This window comes from Cygnus olor, chromosome 5 (assembly GCF_009769625.2).
Source record: "Cygnus olor isolate bCygOlo1 chromosome 5, bCygOlo1.pri.v2, whole genome shotgun sequence".
Taxonomy (NCBI): Eukaryota; Metazoa; Chordata; class Aves; order Anseriformes; family Anatidae; genus Cygnus; species Cygnus olor.
This window is the reverse complement of record NC_049173.1, coordinates 56,377,937-56,391,009: the sequence shown is the minus strand read 5'-3', so window position 1 is coordinate 56,391,009 and position 13,073 is coordinate 56,377,937. Positions and strand designations below refer to the sequence as shown.

The 13,073-nt window shown below is 39.4% G+C and overlaps 1 protein-coding gene across 3 annotated transcripts in view; it reads right to left on the bottom strand.

Moving 5' to 3' along the window:
- LUZP2 (leucine zipper protein 2) overlaps positions 1 to 9,203 on the bottom strand; it is a 261,711-nt gene extending 252,508 nt beyond the window's left edge. The window contains exons 1-2 of one of the 3 annotated variants that reach the window (XM_040559468.1): positions 9,112 to 9,203; positions 311 to 372 (exon numbers count right to left, since the gene is read on the bottom strand). The gene's annotated coding sequence lies outside the window, so the exon portion shown is untranslated. Of the gene's footprint in view, positions 1 to 310; positions 373 to 5,267; positions 5,285 to 9,111 lie in introns of those variants that run through there. The other 2 variants (XM_040559471.1, XM_040559470.1) reach the window with 2 other exon arrangements.
- Positions 9,204 to 13,073: the final 3,870 nt, after the last annotated feature.

Sequence of the window (13,073 nt, the reverse complement as noted above, 5' to 3'; positions counted from 1 at the left end):
ACTTGGCTACCAAGTGACATTACCTATGGTAGTACTAACATGTGTTGCTCAAGAGCCTTCAGGAAATTTACACATGCTGCCTACTCAAAGCAATAGTGTAGGCCCCGCTGTACACTGATATTCCATCCCTCCCCCTAGCTACCCCCCCCACACTTTTTTTTCTCCAAGCCCTGAGCGCTATCTATCTTATGATCCTTGGCACTCAGGCAGCAACACAGTTCTGAAGGGATTAAACTTCCCATCCAACTCAGTTTGGCCAAAATGTGCTTTTAGATACACAGTCACCAACAGCAGCAGGGTTAGAGCTCACCAGTGTCACTTTGGAGCACACCATCAGCTGCACATCCCTCCAGGCACCATCAGATCAGGAACCTGAAAAGCAGAGAATGAGGGGGCTCACTACCTCAACAGACTTAGCTTCGGTAATGAAGGAATTTGATTCCTTCAGCAAGACCATTTACTTCACAAGACTTGATGCATCAGAGTTCAGCAGTAGGCCCACATTTTTTTATACCCCCTTGCCACCCAAAAAGAAGAGCACACTTCAAGCCTTGGATCACATTTTAACAGTTAAATAATACTAGCTAAGCTTTTATCCCTTTCTATTTTGAATGAAAGTGAACGTAAGTCATTCTGATAGAAAAGAAAAAGTTGGGCTCGTACACTTTAATACCCATACTAGAACTTGCCTGTATGACACAAAGGGGATTGCTTCATACAGTGGAGCTGATAATTGTTTTGCCAAGGCCCAATCAAAGCAGCAGTCAAAAAGAACCATGCTTTATCAGGTCACACAGGTATTAATCCTCATTTTCTGACCATATTGGCATAAGCACAATGCAAGGAAATAAATCTTAGTTACTTTCCCACCGCTACTCAAGTTACAACCAAGCCCTTTAGCTGACACAAATGTATTTAGCTATAGGGTTTGACAATATAGTTCACAGTATTTTTTAATGGTTCAGCAATCGAGTTCTTAAGTGTGTTCACTTCATGATCTGCTGCTGTTAACCTAAGCCTAATTGGAGATGTACATCAAGCATAACAACAAGGGGCAGTCATCATTCATTTCAACAGCCATAGCAGCTCACTTCACTAAACACCTTTGAACCTAGATTTTTAGCACACAGGAGAGGATACCAACAGCAACTAAGACACAAATACAGAAATTCTCTGAATGAAAACCACAAAGCAATATATACATTTATAAGTATTTTTTCCCTCTTGGATATTTGAAATAGATGCATGTAATTTAGTCACTGAATTATGCCCCGTGACACTGGCTTTTAAGAACTATTCCAGGTACTGAAATAAGCATTGCACTTGAATATTATGCTGGTAAAAGTCAATGCTCCTCAGTGATTCCTATACATCACTGGTAATATCTACCTAATTTTTCCCATGTTTGTTTAAAAGAAATCAGTATTCCATGTATTTTCTTTATCTGTCACTTCTCTTATTCTGGTTTCTTGTTAGCTTATATTTCAGAAGGCAAAGGCCAGAATCTCAGCCATATTCTTAAGTGTAAATCAGAGTAGGTTAATTCTTCTGAATAAGTTCAGCACAATAAACCTTGACATTAAATATAGATTGAAGGTCAGGGTTACGTACTCAGCTAGTGAAAAGTTATATTATCACAGATTGAAGTGTCTCAAGAGTCACTCATGAAAAGAGAATTGTGAGCAATATTTCTGCACTAGTAAGGTAAACATCACTGAAAAGTTGTTCAATCACAATTTCATTGGAAAAGCATCTTTTAGACTAAGTACCTACCAGAAGTTTTCGTACTAACAAATTATTTTCTGATGAATACTAAAGGAATTAAACTTCAGAGCTGTATGCTTATAAGCTGCATTTCAGCGTGACATGCTTGTTTTCTATGTGTAATATTAGTAAATTGTATTGTTTACTTAACTACACAATGCAAAGAAGTTGCAAGCCTAAAATATTTCTCCCTTTTCTCTTAGTTTTGAGAAAACAGTGCTTCAGGAGCCTCAGGATACACATGTGAAAGACTGACTCATTGAACAGAAATGTCATTCATTCTATTTACACCATTTTGAATGAAACCATCTACAATCTCTTAACAGGAAAATAAAGCATGTCTTCCTTTCCATCAGGATACACTGGTTACTTCTAGTCATTAGATCAACCGATTGTACTTTTTTGTGGTGAAAGTTTTACTTTCCATCTGTTGTGCTTTTGCCTGCTAAAAACATCTTGCATCTATTCAGGATGATGTATCAATGGTCCATATTGGATCACAGAAAGGGCACAATGACCAAAATTTCTCTGACTTCAGACCGGGGTGGGAGGTGGGGGTGGATGGTGTCAATTTGCTGAGAGACAGAAAGAACACACCATTGCAATACAACTTGATGTTTTATCTAACACGGTAGCTCATTCTTTCATGAAATGAAACACTCACTCTCATTCATTGTTCTCTAAAATCTAAGTTAACCTCACAAGTTTTTTTTTTTTTTTTTTTAAAGAGCAGTTCTAAAGTAGCAATGTTTAACTTCCTCCAACTACGTTCAAAAATATCCAGTGACTTGTTTTCACCTGCAACCTATGTTCAGTTTACACCTATTCTTGATGTCTGGGGAGATGATACTTTAGGCATTAGTAAAACTTCTTAGACAATTCATAAAGAAGTAATAGATCAGAATCAGCTGCAACAGCATGGCAAAAGTGTGATCCTGCCACATCTCACAACCCAAGAATCTGGGAAACTTCTGTGTTTGAATTACATTTTGTTGTTCAGTCAAGTCTCATTCTCAGTCCCCGTGAGACTTATTAGTCCATTACCTAGATTACATCAATGACTACCATGCTGCCAGTAAACATCTTTTTCAGGTAATAAAAAGAATTCTTGTTCATTTTCATTAGTGATCATATGACCTCCACTGACCAGTGCTCATCTCAGGGCACTGCTAAATTTCAATTGGAGCTACGATAGCACCTGAAAAAGCTATCACATTCCCTTTTCAAACTGGGAACCGGCCTAGCTCCATTTCTGTTATATAGTCCCTTCAAATATGTGTACATTTGTGAGATGCCAATCTTCTCTCTAGACTAAACAGTCCCAGCTCTCACTCCTAAGAGCTTCTCCAGCCCCTTAACCATTCCAGTGGCCCTTCACTAGGCTCTCCTCATTAGCTCCATCTTTCTCATGTACTGAGGAGCCCTGAACAGAAGGCTCTGCGTCTTCAACGTGGTTGAGTAGAGGGGAAGGACTACCTCCCTCGACCTGCTGACAACACTCCTAAAGCAGACCAATACCGTTCAGCCTCCTTTGTTGGAAGGGTACATTGTATGATTCAACTTCTTGAAATATTACCCACCTTCTTTCTTTGTGAATGCCTATATGCTATCTTAAGGCTTCCTCAACAACCAGGAAACAGATCCTTTCAAGTCCCTCCAAGCAAAATAATTAGCCTAAACCTCACCAAATAATGCACATATTTATATTTATCAGTAAGATATGGGTGATACATACATTTGAACCAAACACAAAGCAGCCTTCTTGACAAAACCCATGAACAGTAGAGCAATTTCTCCCCGATTTGATCTTTTTATCAGCATGTACACTTCAATACTACGCTATTCCATAGCACCATGAGATTGATCTACATAAAAGAATGTTAGACATATCATTACTGTCCTATACTATCTTCACAAAATTAGAGTGACAGAACATGAACATACTTTATATACTACACAGCTAGGTAAGAGGAAATGTAGGAAACCTATACATTTTGAAACAATAAATGGAAACAGAGGATTTAAACTATTTGTTTTGCAACATTTGCTTGATAAACTTATATATACATATATATATATATATATATATAGCCAAGACTGCATGGTCTTCATGGTCTCTTTTTTTTTGACTACTAAACCAACAGTTCCATTTGCTTCTTTTGACATTAGTTCCTACCCTAAATTGACAGTGATTTTTGCCAATACTGATGGGTCTGAATATATTTTCTTTTGGCTAGGTAACAGGGAATAGTAAATACCCGATACATTTATTTTTATATAAATATATAACTCTTGCTTCTTGTTAAGCATGTGCACAGATAAGAATAGAGCTATTCCTAAGAAATCTGAAACATTCTCAATTTAAGAACATCTTAAGACTTGACACCCAGCTATTCTCTTCTTTATCAAAGAAAAATAAATCCCATCAGAAGCTTGGTACAAATTATGTGTTCAGAGAGAAACAACACTATGACAGACCCTGCTGGAGAGCACTGTGAAGCACTTTGATCTCAGTATACAATGCAGTTAGAGCCATGACTGCACTGTGTATCCAAGTTACCTTATAAACTGATGACATCTGGACTACAATCTTGTCTCAAAATCAGCTGTTATACAACACAATTGTACAAGGCATAACATAAGTATTAACTGTTGGCCACAGAGGCAAATCAGCATATACAAGCAGTTCACTCCCCCCAGGAAGTATTATCTACCTATACACACATGCTGATGTCTATTCTTTTCTCAGTAATTTGCCAAAATCTTGTTTTCAAAGAGCAGATCTTCTGTAACATCAGATGCAGTGGAGATTAGATTTTTATACATTTATTCACTTACTAATTAGGACAGTGTACCTGCTAGCTCCATATCCTCGGCTAGCAGCCTTGCTATTTAATGAAGGGCTGTGCCCTTAAATTGAGGAGAGCTAGGAGCCAGCCAAGGAATGATTATGTGAAAGGTGCTAAGGTTATTAAACTGCCTGAAAATGCTCATCTGCTCTACAAACACCTTGAAAGCTCCAAGAAACTCTGATGTTCTCTATCATAGATACAGTAGTGCTTCACTGAATAGCTACAGCCATCTACCATGGTATTATCACACATAACTGTGACCTTTGAAAGGAGCTAAGGAAAAGCACCAGATAATTTAAGACTTCTTGGCCATCTTTCTGAACACATTTTGCGACATGGCTTCACTTCACAATTGCCTTGCTTGTGACCTCTAGGTTCTGTCACTACAATATGCTCTACTTGGGGCCACGGTTAAATAACATTCACATGTTCCAACATGAGTTACCATTAAAACAGCTCCTGCGGTTGTGTCACAATGGCCACATTGCGTAACCTGTACTCTTAAAGAATCGTACTGAAATACAGAGGACTGAAGCATCTATGTAAAGCATGGAATACTGCCTTCCTCACAGTGATTCAGATCACTGCTGTCAGCTACTCCCCCCATCTTACACCATGATCTTAAAACAAGACCGCATTTGAAGTACTTACTTTCCCAATAGGAGGCAAGAACAACAGACTTTCTGCTGTTTTGTAGAAAACTTGGTAACTCTTTGAGCCTTGCCTGCACCACACCGTCAGCTCAAGTTTTTCAGCATTGCTGACAAATCAAAAAAGACTCAGATTAAATTTTAGTTTGAAATACATGGGAAGAATTGAGAAGCCTGTAGCCACTCTTTTATAGACAGATGGTTCTATTCATACTGTAGTACATCAGAAATAGAGGAGCAAAAAATATGCACCAGAAAAAGCAACCCTGTGTAACTGCAAAAGAGAGACAAAACTCTCTAGCTCATCCATTCCTAAACATCCATCCACCTAATAAGTAATGCACCCAAGGAATAGGCATGTCAGGTGTTTCTCATCTGGAACAGGAGTGAGATGCAACTGATGCAATTAAGCTTTACTAAAAGATATAAATGCAGCTTTCTCTATAGCTTATCTTCAAGACAGGCAGTAGCCCATTCAACTAGGAATGCTTTACACAATTGTTAGCTTTCTGTTAGCTTTCAAAGCCTTTATTTATTGTCTGTAGGAGTAGGTGATAATTTAAAAATACGTTACTTCTTGAGTTGTTAGACTACACTACATGTTTCCTTCTGGTAGTCAGAACTTGGAAATTTAAGTCCAAATACCACATAAATACAAACTAATTATTTTAATACAAGCAAGTCTCAGAGTATATGTTGTTTGCATACCTGAGATAAACGTTTTATTTATATATTTTTTTTTACTGCAGCAAACCACACTGCTCCATGCTGCAGTCAGGTTACAGACAGAACCAACAGGATTTTATCAGGAGTGACAGCCAACTGGAACCCTGGATAACAGCTGAAATGCCTCTCAAAATGCAGCCTGCAGATATTAGAAACAGGACCACAGAAATAATTATGGGATAGCGCACTAGCAAAATACACCATAATTTCCATAAATTTTAATCAGTCCAACTTACTCAGCACAACTGTAACTACAGAGGCAAAGTTTGTAACAAGATTTCATCAATGTGCTTTTTTTTGTTGTTGTTGTTCAAACTAATAGCACTTCTCTGTTGAGTTGTTTAAATTAGATATGGTGTTCTATGTATACATAGGGCTGGTTTTTTTTTTGTGTGTTAGTCAGAACATACGAACCCCCATACAAAAGACAACTCTATTACCCCCAGTCTCATGACTTTTCTTTTTGTTTTGTCCATGGAGTTCCTTTTTTTTTTTTCCCCCAACAGGTTTCCAATCCTTAGCAATCTACCATATTTAGTCCCTCTAAAGTGAGGATTGTCATGCTTCAAAGAATAAGAAGAAAACAAAATGAGGAGAAACCTTACCAAGCACTTCAACAAAGCTTTTGGGGGTGGTTCACTGCTACAGTTGATATAAAAAAATTAAAGTCCTTAATCTTAGATAGAATTACACACTGGTTCTCAAATGCTTGGTAACTCTCTTCACCTGACAGCTATCTACAGGAGTAGTACTTCCTAGGATATTCCATATTTGAAAATATCATTTAAATATTTTGTAGCAGAAAATACTTTTATAGCACATTTGTGGTTACCTGGTGAGTGATTATGCTGTCTGATTTTCCTCCACATTTACTTCTGCATTAACTATATTTCCTAGTCTCCTCCACGTCTAACTTGAATCCTGACTGGATATCTGAGTGTGGAGAAATTAATTCAGTTTCATTCCAGTGTGAGTACTGTGGTGGTTTTACTCAGGTGGGCAGCTGAGCTCCACCACAACCACTCTCTTACTCCCCCTCCTGAAAGAGGAACGGGGAGAAAATACGATGAAAAGGGCTCAAGGGTTGAGATAAGGACAAGAAGATCCCGCAGTAATTATTGTGACAGGCAAAACAGACTCCCCATAGGGAGATACTAAGATTTATTACCTATTACTAACAAGCTAGAGAAGCGAGAAACAAAGGAAAGAAACCAAAAGCACCTTCCCCCACCATCCACCCTCTTCCACCTCTTCTCCCCCCAAGTGGCGCAGGGGAACAGGGGTTATGGTCAGTCTATAGCACTTCTTCTCTGCTGCTCCTTCTCGGTCACTTTTGTTCCCTGTGCTGTGGGGGTCCCACCCACGGGATGCAGTCCTTGATGAACTGATCCGGTGTGGGCTGCCCAGAGGCAGCAGCTCTTCAAGAACTGCTCCAGATACAGGTCCATCCCTCAGGAGCAAACTGCTCCAACCTGGATCCCCCATGGGCAGCAGCTCCTGCCGGGTCACCTGCTCCTGTACGGTCTCCTCTCCACGGGCTACAGGTCCGGCCCGGAATCTGCTCCAGCAGGGGTCTTCCACAGGCCGCAGCCTCCATCAGTGCAGGTCCACCTGCTCCACCTTGGAACCCTGCTCCACCATGGTACTCCATGGGCTGCAGGGGGACAGCCTGCTTCACCATGGTTCTCACCACAGGCCGCAGGGGACTTCTGCTCCGGTGCCTGGAACACCTCTACCCCTCCTTCTTCACTGACCTTGGTGCCTGCAAGGCTGTTCCTCACTCCTCTCACTCTCCCAGCTGCTGTGTGACACAGTGTTTTTCTTCTGTCTTAAATATGCTCTCACAGAGGCGCAAAACAACATCACCTATTGGCTCAGCTCTGGTCAGCAGTGGGGCCCTTACCAAACATGGGGCAGCTTCTAGATCCTTCTCACAGAAGCCACCCCTATGGCCCCCTGCTACCAAAACCTTGCCATGTAACCCCACTACAGTACACTCTATGAGCTCTTTTGTTTTTGTTCACATACTCAAGACATTCCGATAGGAATAATAAAATACCAGTTATTTCTTCACAGTTCAAAATCCCTTGTTATTGTTCAGATCTTGCTGTTTTTGATATTGAAGACAGCTACCGAGGAGAAAATATACACCCTTTATAAGTGATGCTTCATCACATAGTTCACACATTTACTGCCCTTACTCTAAATACAAGAAATTCTGCTCACACTTGAACAGCAGCTTGATTTCACCCACTTAATCTGGGATGGTACCCATGCAAGTAGAAGGGGAGTCCAGATAAAGATGGATTATTATGTATAATCCTAGTCTCAAGCATTTATCTTCCATTCAGTACAATTCTTGATCTACACCACATTAGAGTTTCAATATTGTTGCTGAACGTAACTTCTTCTACATGCTTGTTGAACACAGACTTATTTGTTAAAATTTCTTATCTTCTGAAGCTGGTGTTTCTCTTTCCATTTGTAGGTGCCATGGATACTTGTTTGTTTCTTAAAGAAAAACGTTAGACAGATAGACACAAAACTACCGCGATGGAAGCACCGCCTTACTTGTTTCTAACACTACACAGTATTAGCTCTAAGCAAACAGCAAAAACCTGGTACTTTCATGACATTCCCTTCAGCTTTTAAGACAAGGTTGGTTATCGTTTGAAGACAGTGAGATTCATGCTTTGTGACTAGGCCTCGCCTCTTTCTTTAAGGATTTCAAGAATATTTTAACACCTTTTCTTATTTCTTGGACTTCCTAACTGCTCTCTAGCTCAGCAAAAGCCCTTCTGAGCCAAACACACACATTTTACAGGGATTCCAGCAAGCCCAGCAACACAGGCTGTATTCCAACACCCTACACAAAAGCAGCACCTCAGCTGAGGCCTCCCTGCCCTGAGGGAAGGCCACACACACCAGGGAAGGCACAACTGCCACACTGCGGGCACCTTGGTAGAGAGAGCTTTTCATGCTGCCCTTGCAGCTCACTATTGAGATAACAGCCCCAGACCATGACTCCCTCATTTCATTTATTCAAAAATATCCCTCTGTCATTTGTTACTCTTCACAACCTTACAGCATAAGCACTGTAACATTTTTTAGAAACCTACCTCTGACTGGTTTGCTGACCACACACAGCCTATCAGGGCCCTGGGCCCTGCCAGAGATAGAGAATTTACTCTGGCTCGCAAAAAAAAAAAAAAAAAAAAAAAAAAAAAAAAGTATCAAAGAGGATTGCAGCAGTATCCTATACACTCTCTCCCACAAAAATCCCCCTTTCTGCTGACAAATTGCAGAAACACTCCTTTCTGTGATGATCCATTAAAAACTGACACAGAAATGTGCCACAGGTGTGGTGCCAGCCCAGCTGGCAAGGCCCCACCTGCAGCCTGCCACATCAGCCTGTCCACGGCCCTGTACTGGGCCTCCAGTTGCCCCTGCCTCAGTCATTCCCTCTTCTGATCATCACTCGGCCCTAACGAGGCAAATCACTGACTGTAACCCAGCTACTGCCACCGATTTTTCGCTGCCATGGCTGGCAGCCCAGCATGTGGGACACCAGCCCTGGCAGCAGCGGGAAGCAGGAATCCTGTGTTAGGAAATAAGAATATGTTTTGAAAGAACACCAGAAATTACACAGCTGTGGTGGTATCAATGCTATCCACTACCTGTCAAATGCTATTATTCTAGAGATGCTTCTTCTAGGGAGCAGAGGTTATCAAATGAGTAGTAAAAAGGGTAACCTGACAAGGAGATCACACAGCAGCTGGGGATGCTCACCCCTTTCTCTGCCAGCCCTTTCCTGTGAGAGTGCTTGTGGCATCACATCAGGCTCCAGAAAGGACATCCACAGTTCCTCGGAGGATAATTTAAGTTATTGTTATACTGAAACTAGGAATGACACTAAAGCGACTGCAAGGAAGGAAAATGTGTTGATCTTGCTTGTGATCAACTGGCTTTGCTGTCTCAGCTGAATCTCCAGGCTTGGGTGCCCCCAGTGTGAGAAGCACTCTGCAGCCAATAACACAGGCAAGGATCTCAGTGAAGTAGCATTTTTATTTGCAATTGCAATGGCAGGCATCCTGCAAGCAGAAGCACTGAGCAAAAGTATATCATAACCTTATATTCCCTGTTGCCCAACACTTAATTTGTCCTGTTTCCTCATTAGCTGAGTACTACAGGTTCACAAACTACTCAACGCTTATTACTATACCATATATGTACAAATTTATTTGATCTACCATTAATTTCTCCTTTTCCTTTTTCTTTCTTTTTTTTTCTTTTTTCTTCTCTCATGACTAGAGGGCCCATGGTTGTTAGTTTTTACAGATTTCTCACTGCTCGTCCTGTTTTTCTTAGCTATCCTCTTTATTTTGGGACAGTGGGACTTTCCCCTTATCTGCTTAACATACTTGCCACTGTTATGCCTGCACAATCACTTTTGAATATGCAAGGTTAGTAGAATTTTCCACTGCAAAAACACAGCTTTATTTCTCAGACCAGTGCTTGGGCATGCAGGTTCATCAGGGGCTTAATCAGCACTCGAGTACTGGTGTGGCAAAGTCCTTAGCACATATTTAACTTTAAATATGTGAAGAGTTACATTAACCTGATCAAATATACTGAAGTGAAATAAGCTAATGATAAGCTCTCTATTTCACCCAGAAGTGAACTCTTTGCTCCTTGTGGGATCAAGCTTCATATTCCTGGTCTCTGCAAGGATTTCAGAGCTCACAAATGGGAGAGGCTGAAGACATGAAGCTGCATAAGGGTTCCTCTGAATGCAGCGAGGTACTGCTTCTCTTAAGGGCAGTATATCTCATGCTTTGTTTAAAATGTAAGCAACGATGTCATCTACAGTAATGTTCACACAAAGGATAGGTGTAGAGTAAATCAGGATAAGGAGACTGTCAACGTGTATTCCCACAAACTGTAGGTTATACATTCAGGTAAATGCCAAAATTGTGAATGTTGTGAAAGCAAGAGGGCAATGGATCACATAAGATGAGCTACCTTATGTGCAAAATATCCTCTGTCTAAAAAAGCATCTGCTATTTCCACTGCTAAAGAAAGACTACTGAACTAGATGGACTCACCTGGGCATTTTGGGGGCTTGTTTGAAGGACGGTGAGATGGAGCATAAACTTCATCCCAAACAACAGTTTAATAACATAACAGCAGATTTCTGTGGGTGGGAATTTTGATAGTCGTTCAAGAACAAGCAACTCTCAGAAACTGTGTGTATTCAAAAATAACTAGAATTGCCAAAACCAAAATGCTAATTTTTGTGAAAACTCCAGGATGGATACTTAAGCAAAAGAATAAATATATTACTATAAACAGGCATTTCCAAGTGTGTGATTTTTTTTTTTTTTTTTTGACCTATACACTGAAATTTAGAGTAATATCTATGGTATCCCACATGATAGTGAATGCACTTCTTATTTTTTACTCACAGTTACTACTTGTATTCGTCATCCTTCTATTTTCCTGTCCTTCTTTCCTTGAAATAAATAACATGCTAAAATATCAAAACAAATGGAGAGTTTATAATTACTTTCTCATTCATAGACTGCAGCAATTTCCAAATGAACCTGATACCAAAATTCATATACTTTGCCGCATGACACAGCAGAGCTAGATTTTTTATCTGGCAAAAGTTTATGCATTCCTCATTCTAGAAAATATTTACTTACACTAAATTACCTTGAACTGCTGCGTTCTTTTTTTCATTTTATTAACAAGTTGTGGTTTTCATAAGCAAGTAGCGATTCTTATTAATAAAAACACCAAGCACACAATCCAGCTCTTACTGAGGTCTGGTGATACAAGCCCTATTGATTTCTGTAGGAATTATATTTCTATTACTCCATTAAGAATGAATTAAACAGAGAATCAACACTGTTTTTATTATGGGTGATAGGCTTTTGACAGAGGAAACTGAGGTGCCCAAATTATAGAAAAGGGATTAAGCTATGTAAAAGTTGCTGTCCATTTTTCTGTTAAGCAAAGGATTGATTGTTGTATCAGCCTAATTTTCATCATTCAAGTGACACAAAATGAATGAATTCCAACCACAGAGCATCTCTCTTTCTCTGTGGACTGTGCCAAAAAATGGACTGATTCTGGAGAATCCTGTCTAAAGATTGCGTTAACGAGAACGTTTGTCAGAAAAAGAGACCAGGTATGCTTTAATTTATGGAATGTATGCTTTTACCTATTAGTAGTTTTTGGTATTCTTTTTATGAGCCTCTGTGGCAAATAGCTTTATCACAGGGAAGTGCTTGTTCTTTTATCAGACAAAAGATCTGGTTATGCATAAAATATTTTATTTTGAATTATAACATTTATATTTCATTGTAATTAACCTCATAAATTAAATATCTTTTCAAAAAGATGGCATTTTTACTTTTAAGCCTAATGTATCATTTTTATAAGTCAGAGGCAAATTGCCTGAGCTCATTTACAATAAACAAGAAATGTACTCAGAGTGATCAGAAGAGTGATTAGTGTCTTGCAGTTTTCTGTTCTGTCAAAATTCATTTCTTAGTCCGTTGACCAAATCTGTAAAAAATCCTTTGCACTCGTCATTGGAATTATCTGTCCTTTCTGAAGCTGGATGTTATCATTAAAATTAAATCACTGAATCATTAGATTACCCAGGATTAATTGAAACAACATAGATAAAGAACAAAAGTGTTTTGTTTTGTTTTGTATTTTCACTATTACTAACAGCTATCAAGGTGGCCACAGAGTGCTTTATTTAGATATAGAAAATAAGAACAGTTGTAGAAATAAGAACACTTTTTATTAAATGCAAACAATAATTCTTACTAATTGTGACGTGAGCTGAGTCATATCATTGACCAAAGTGAAAGAAAACAACCATCAAAACACTGCAGGGATGCAGGCAAGATCTCTGCATTACAAAACCTGAATCCTCTGCTGCTGTGCCATAATGCTACTGACTTCAGACTGAGCTTTGTAGTCTAAAAAAAATAATAATATTAATAGTAAAAAAATGGTCTTTTCAAGTCAGTAGGAGCTTTACTATATACTTCAGAAAAAAAAA